Source organism: Mirounga leonina, unplaced genomic scaffold, assembly GCF_011800145.1.
Source record: "Mirounga leonina isolate KUSES-001 unplaced genomic scaffold, KU_Mleo_1.0 Mir_114, whole genome shotgun sequence".
In the NCBI taxonomy this organism is placed as follows: Eukaryota; Metazoa; Chordata; class Mammalia; order Carnivora; family Phocidae; genus Mirounga; species Mirounga leonina.
The window spans coordinates 22,230,040-22,238,198 of NW_023270265.1; the positions used below are offsets into that span (position 1 = coordinate 22,230,040).

Consider the following 8,159-nt stretch of genomic DNA (forward strand, 5'->3'; position numbering starts at 1 on the left):
CAGTCGTTAAGCGTCTGCCTTCGGCTCAGGTCATGATCCCAGGGTCCTGGGATCGAGTCCCACATCGGGCTCCCTGCTCGGCAGGAAGCCCGCTTCTCCCTCTCCCACTCCCCCTGCTTGTGTTCCCGCTCTCGCTATCTCTCTGTCAAATAAATAAATAAAATCTTTAAAAAAAAAATAATAATAATTTTAAGAGGAAAAAGGGGATTATTAGAAGAAACAAACTGCCCATCACAAAGCTCATAAAATGGGAATGGTTTAGATTAAATTCACATCCTTATTAAAGTGTTAGGTTGGTGTGTTGGCTTGGTCGTGTTTGGTGCAAAGTTCCTTTCCTGTAACCTTTCTAGTTACTTTGGAAGGTACCAGGGCTCAAACACTAACAACTGTGGTTCATGAAAATGGTGACTTCTGTCATCCAGTTTTAGGTTTTGGTCTTATTGTAAAAAGGGGAAAAAAAACCCTGAAAAATGTTCCGCTCCTTTAAGTTCAGTAGTTCGATTTGAAAGAAGGAAAAAAAAAAGGGGGAACTATTAAAGAGAAAATATAATTAGATTTGTATAAATGTTCCCAACATGGTAATTTTGTGAGCAAACCATATTATGCAGAGTACATGATACGTTTCAAAACTAATATAATGACTTGGTATTTGTAAAGAATGCTCCAAAAATTACATTATTGCTCTCTTTCCTTCCTCTCATTGAAATATGCACAAATCTCTTTAAGGAAAAAATATTTGTTCTCACTACTCCACTGTTCCAAATGTTTTTCTCCCTATCATCTTAAATTTAATTTCCATTATTTATAAAGGAGGATACCAAAATGATGTTTTGCTGAACCTCAAGATCCCCTGATTTTTCAAGAATAGGTTTTAAACGGACACTCTAAGTCATGGGTTATGAAACCAAAAGCCTGAGAGGGCCAAGCAAGTGATACGTGGGTGGCGTGGGGACTACAGCAAACTGGGACCCAAATGCCTCCCTCCACCCCCGACCAAGGGGACAACCACTGGTTCTCACTCTAGCCCACGCCGCTCCCATGCAAGAACATGGCTCGATACTGCAACATATTCTAATTGCCAAGAGGAGTTAGAAATCAAATTATGCGAAATCTTCTGACTTAAAATTCTGGCCACTTACTTCAAAAAACTTAAAACTGGTGTTTTGTGGGCAGCTAGTTTGCAACCTGCCACAACAGACAGGATGCCATAAACGTAATTAACTCAGGGAACAAATGCAACATCTAGAAACACAAACTTTGTTGGAAAATGAAGGATGATCTCTATATACTTTTTTTTAAACCTGTATTCCTCTGTAATAACTTTTCTCTGGAACAGGGAGGCAGAAAGAGGGAATAAATGAACTTGAGAAAAACACGAAATTAGTTGCTGGAAAGCAAAAAAGGTAAAGGTATCTCTTTCCTTTTTTTTGTTAAAATAGAAGAGTATTTCCAGCTTTTGAGTCCACGTTGGGACAATTCTGGCAGTTGCAAACTTCACTGAGGTTAGGCTGCTTTGAACAGAGCTATCTTCCCTAATCTTTCTCTCACAGAAATGCCATACAGAGCCGGTAACCTGTCACTCAGAGTCACTTTTATAAGAGTAAGCTAATGGTTTGTGTGACTAAGGAAGAAGGCATGACAACTGGGTGGAGGGGTGTCACCTCCTAAAAATGTGAACGTATTATATATGCAGACTGGGCCTGTGCATAAGTACCTTAGAGGGGTTCCTGAGCCCTCTCCCAAAAAAGCCTAAGAAACAATACCTAACTGATTATAATAGTGAAAGTTCAATTGTGCAAGTTCAAGCACAAGCAGTTATTTTTTTCCAGCATACCTCTGCAGGAGCCATTTTTTATTTAATCACTGCCATAATCAGCAAACCAGAGAAAATCTCTCTGAGTGAGGAAAACAGAGTGAGTCATCTCCATGTTGATAAGGAGACTGCAGGATGAGGGCACCGTGCTGTGAGGTAGGTATCAGATGGTGCCTGGTCTAAATTAGTCAGTGGAGCGATCAGAATGATTTCTTCCCATGCTGTTCAGTAATCACGGGAGATGATGATGAGCTCCCCGTTTCAGTGACAGCCACCAGTACCATCTAATGTTTACTTCCCCAAACCAGGGAGGAAAAAGAAAGGCAAAAGAGCTTACTCACTCTCTATTTGTGGTCACTGGATGGAAAAGGAGAAAAATATCTTATTTTTACACGTGGCTGACAAATGTGATAAAACTTCCTGTTTGAAAAGTACAAAATCAAATGTGTAAATCTCCTGGAGAAATATCAACACCTCAAAAATGTCACTGCTGCCAGAAATGAATAGCTTGTCTTTGCAGGACATGGTAACTTTGGCCAGAAAGTGGCCCTATGAAACTCTGGTGACACGAACCAATACAGCAAGCCCAGGGAGACACTTTTAGACAGTGACCCCTGCGGAGGCTGCCTCCAAGGGCACATGGCCCAACAGCAGCGTAGGACCCTGCAGTGTTGGTATCAGGCCCTGAATTCCAGCCTTCACTTAAGGAAAGGTGACAACTCATGCAAATTCCACGTTGAGCATTTCCCTCCAGTAGCTGAGATTCTTAAGGAAAATGAATTTGAGTTGCTTTTAATTGGACTGAACTCTGGGGTTAGAAACTGTCAATTACTGGATTCCAAATTCCATGTCTTATTCCACAATGCAACAATACTTTGCTTCAAACGGTGGCAGAGAGATGTCCGGCTGAAACAGCAATAATTTGTGTTTCAACTCACGGCAAGCCCACCTTATTTCAAATTCATATTTTGTCTAAAGCTGTGGAATAAAATATCAGCCAGAAACAGCCTTAAATCCTTTCTGAAAGAAGGGAAGGAAGGAGGAAAGAGAGCAACTGGACTGACTGATATATGCAAAATATATGCAAAAATTTGAAATTCAAGTTAAAGAAGCCTAGTCCCAACCTGCTGATGAACATGGGAGCCTCAGAACAAATAAAGGCAATGGACACTCAACAGGCAATGTCTTCAATCCAAATACACATCGAGCAAGAGCACTTAGAAAACCAAGTAATGAAGGAACTTTAAGCTTTCTATTTCCAGGTCATATATTAAAGGCTAAAAGGGATACTTATCATGCTTTTTAAAGCTAATACATAAACATGATACAAAAAAAATTAGAATTTGTTAAAAAACAAAACAACGGAGTACATTCAAAGATCTTACTAGTTTTATCCACTGAGCCACAAATCGGGCAGCCTCCCATCTAGCAGAAAGGAGCTCTGAGGAACTACACAAAATGGAAGATTTTTTATAGGCAGAAGGAGGTGGGGCAAAGAAGTTATTCTAGTGGATTGTTCCAGGTAAGGTCACCTTTCTTTGGGGGAAGGCGGGGGTCTATCAGGCAGATCCCCTCCTCAGTAGTGCTGACCAGGTAATTCCAGATTGACTGTTAAAGGTTACATAGTTAGGATAGGTTTTAAGTCTTGGTTTGCGGACAGGGGCTTAGCACAAGTGACTCCACTTTGGATTTTTTTTTCTTTTAAAGTATAAAAGGGTATAGAATGAAAAGTAAGCATCCTTCCTACACCACTGCCCTCCCCAAAAGGCCACTACTCTCTAGCATCCCTCCTGAGATGGTCTACATGCATACAAGCACCAAGGCACTGTTCTGCTTTTCAACTTAAGGAGGATACCACCATTTTTTAACGCCTGACCACTCAGTCTCCGAGGACATGAGAAGGTACCAGCCTTTTCTTTCTTTTTTTTTTTCTTAATTCCTAAAAGCACTTACTAAGAAGGAATCAGGGAGGAGAAATCCTCCTCCCATGATTGTCAGTAAGTTTCATTCTTTTTAATCATATTTAAGTTCCAAAAGACAAAATTAAAACCTGGGTTGGTGTCAATCATCACGATTGACATTCCATTCCACTGAAAGCTTCATTTTGCTATAAACCATTGGTTATGGATAGAGAATGCTACATAATCAATGTTTATTAGATGCTCCAGAAGTCCCATGGAGAATATTTTCAATGGAATATAAGGGCTTGGAAATACATGAAAATGCAAGTTCGGGCTTCCCATTGCCCAAGCAATATTTGAAACAGTACATTCTAGAAGGCTGCTTATCACACTGCCCTCAACAGCTGCATGGGTTTCCTATTTTGTCATGTCCAGAAAAGGCATGAAAAGACCAGGCCTGGGGAAGAGGTGACAGTGTCCTCAAAGAAGGGATTCCTAAAAGATCCTTAAAAGTCTCTGGAGAGGGCTGAGAGGCTCACCAGGGCAGTCAGAGACGAAGTCCAAGGGGACAGGGAGGAGGCCAGCCAACTTTGAGGGGCGACTTCAAGAAGGCAGCGAAAATGTCTATGGGGCCTGGAGATAACAAGACTAAAGAAACTCACCAGGAGGGCGCCTGGGTGGCTCAGTTGGTTAAGCGACTGCCTTCGGCTCAGGTCATGATCCTGGAGTCCTGGGATCGAGTCCCGCATCGGGCTCCCTGCTCGGCAGGGAGCCTGCTTCTCCCTCTGACCCTCCCCCCTCTCATGTACTTGCTCTCTCTCATTCTCTCTCTCTCAAATAAATAAATAAAATCTTTAAAAAAAAAAGAAACTCACCAGGTAGTGCAAAAACGGAAAAACTAAGGAACCCAATGAGAATGTGCATGAAGCTCAATAGGGCGATCTGTCTTAAAAATGGACAAAAACAATATGGAGCGGTGCATTTTGTGCCCAAAGCCCCCAAATAGATAAAAATGTGTAGGATTCAGAACGGATTTCCTCCCGTCAGCCGATGGCAGTTGAGGGACATGGGTGCTACCTGAAATGCATCTCTCTCCTACAACCATCATGGTATATTTTTGCTGCTTTTTATCTTATAATATTTATCCTTGATATTTCAAAGATGTTCTAAATAATTCCTACATTGTGGTTCTACAAACCAAAAAAAGGCGTTTGGCCTTTTCATAGAATGTGATCATATCTAACTTTGATTGCACAACTAATGACTTTCATGCACTGTTTTTCACTTTAGTGAGCCTTCATTTAATGAACTTTTGGGGCACTTGGGTGACTCAGTCAGTTAAGTGTCTGACTCTTGATTTTGGCTCAGGTCATGATCTCAGGGTTATGAGATCAAGCCCCGCATCAGGCTCTGCCTGCTTAAGATTCTCTCTCTCTCTCCCTCCTCCTCTGCACCCTTTCCCTCTCTAAAAATAAATAAATAAAATAAAATAAAATAAAATAATGAACTTTTGGATGGTATGATTATAGGATGAAAAACCCAAAATGTATTAACAGTGAATTAAACTTAGTCATCAAAATGGCTTGCAGAAGTTCTAGTACAGATAAAGAACAGTGTAGTTTACAGGCTATTAATGGCAAAAGATGCTGGAACCTTCTGCTTGCCAGCCAAAGGCACACCCATGTGCCAATTGCATAAATGCAGTTTATAATTCACTCAGCTGACCTGATTTAAAATTATGCAACTCTAAAACTAATTCTCTTAATTTGGATATTTCAAGTTTTTTATATAAGGTGAGGCTTTACTACTTTTATATCATTATCTCATTTGAATAATTTATATTCTTATCTCATGAAATCATGCCATATTCATTAGCATGTGTCTTCATTCACCTCTTAGGGATTTTATATGGAAAATCCACCCTTTGCCTCTTTCTCTGTCCAAATCCAACGTAGTCCTCCTTTCTCTACCTAAGTAATCTCAGTCTCCTAGCTTTTAAATATCATCTACATGCTGATGACTCTCAAAGATACCATCTCCAGCCCCAGCCAACTCTAGATCTCCAGGAGAATACCAAATGGGCACCTCAAATTTAACATGTCCAAACTGAACCCTCAGGGTCCCCCGCCACACATCCCTCTTTGTTCCTCATCCCATTAACAGCAACATCATTCACCCAGCCAAAAACACTAGGCTCATCCTTGATTCTTTCTGCTCACACCCCATACCCAACCCAGAAGGCACGACCTTCAAAATATATCCTGAGCTTGACCAGTTCACATCATTCTATAATCCCCACCCTAATCCAAGTCGTGCCCGTATCTCCTGCTTGGACCCCTTCAGGTTACACTGATTCTACTCTTGCCCCCAAAGTCTATTCTCCACTCAGGACCCAGAGAAATAATTGTAAAGCACAAAGATGATTACTGTTCTGCTCAAACTCTCCAGTGTTGTCCAATCACACTCTCCTTATCATGGCCTACAAGATCTGGCTCCTACCTGCCACTGATCTCACTTCATATCACTTTCCCCATACCTACGTCCCAGCTCAAGGCCAGCCAAACTGGCTGCCCTCCTGTCCCTCTATCACGCCAAGCTCAGCTTACATCAAAGGCTTTTCTTTCTGCTTGCTGCTCCCTCTGCCTACACACTTCCCCCAAGATTCCTTCACTCCATTCAGATCTCTGCACAGAATTTCTCCCCCTCTCTCCCCCATGCACAGAAGTCTTCTCAGGTCACTCTTTCAAAAACAGTCCCTCCAGCCACTCATTTTGGGGTTTTTCCCCCCCATGGCACTTATTACTACCTGAAATTATTATTTAGTGATTTACTTTGTTCATAAAATAATTTTTAGTGAACACCCATCATGTTTGCATGCGAGGTGCTCTTCTAAGGGCTGGGGATATCCAGTGAACAAGATAAGCAAAGATCTTTGCCCTCTTGGAGCTCACATTATTTGCCACCCTACTTGAGTCTAAGTTCCAGAAACCTGGACACAGTCTGCCTTTAGACCCCTGAATCTCCAATGCCCAGAGCAGTGCCTTGGCACATAGTAGGTATTAATACATATTTGCTGAATGGGTAGTGGCCCACCCACCTGAGACCATCTGCTTCCCTGAGGAACCCCACCATGGAGCTCTTCTTGCCCACCAGATGGGACTCTGGTTGTAGGACCCAGAATGTCCACTGTGTCCCTTTAGACACAGCAATCTGGCCAGCCTCCCATCCTGAGTTGGGTCTCTAACCCTGGGCCTGCCTGTCCTAACTGCCTGTCCTTCCTGCACCAACCCGCAGCACTCTGCCAGCTCCCCACCTGGCCATGCCACTGAGACTTGTCTCACTAGGTCATACCAGCTCCTGGTCCACATGGTGGCAGCTGACCAGCCAGTCAGCAAACAAACCGGCTTTTCTCAACAAAGAGTGGTGGGGATCCAGACACATGGGTCCTACTGCCTCCTTGGCTCATGGTGGTCCTTCCCCTCAAAGAGCTCACACGAGACCTTCAACATCAACTAGCCGGTGCTCCCCGGAGCGTCCTCGGCTCAGCCCCAATGCACCGCTGCAAAGAACAGACATTTGCCTCCTTCCACTGTCACAGAAGCAAGACACTTACCTGCTGTGATGAGTAATTCAGTTTCTTTTGGAAAAATGAGGAACATTTGTTAACTGAAATTATCTGATCTCAAATAAAAATGAAGGTAATTGGGAAATGCAGTTCAGTCTTTCAAGAAAAGGGCAGCTGTAGCAGTGGTGGGAAAGGGGAGAAAAGGAAAATACAAAGGTCTTGAAGGACCACTCTGGAAGACTCAGAAAATAGGTGTTTAAGATCGGTGTTTCCAAAATACCTGTGCACATTTTAATTTGTTAGCTTAGAACTACCCAGCTCTACATCTCAAAGCTAAATAGGGTTACTTTCTATTTGTCCAGCACTTTATTCTGTATGAAGCATTCTCAGATATAGGATCTTTTAGCAAGACAGGTTTCATTTCCTGTCCAGGGCCCAGAGAGGTCAAACAATTCACCTGCGATCCCACAGTAGAAGTGGCAGAACCACATAGGTATCAGAACCCAGATATGCCTCGGCCCAGCCCAGTGTTCTTCCTCCTAGTACAGTAAGGACGGTGTGGTCTCTGAAAATCACATTCTACAGTCCACCAAAAATATTTCCTTTCGTTACAGCAGAAGAAACAAAACAGAGGTGCCTGGGTGGCTCAGTCGATCAAACATCCAATTCTTGATTTCTGCTCAGGTCACGATTTCAGGGTCAGGGGATGGAGCCCCATGTCAGGCTCCACACTAGGCGTGGAGTCTGCTTAGGATTTGCTCTCCCTCTCCTCCTCCCCTGTTCCTGCACATGCTCGTGCTCTCTCTCCTTCAAAAAAGAAAAGAAGGATGGAAGGATGGATGGATGGATGGATGGAAGGAGGGATGGCTGGAAGGATGGA

The 8,159-nt window shown here is 42.8% G+C and overlaps 1 protein-coding gene across 32 annotated transcripts in view; it reads right to left on the bottom strand.

The window, feature by feature from the left end:
* SORBS1 (sorbin and SH3 domain containing 1) overlaps positions 1–8,159 on the bottom strand; it is a 227,050-nt gene that overhangs the window by 155,150 nt on the left and 63,741 nt on the right. The gene's annotated exons all lie outside the window — the stretch shown is intronic.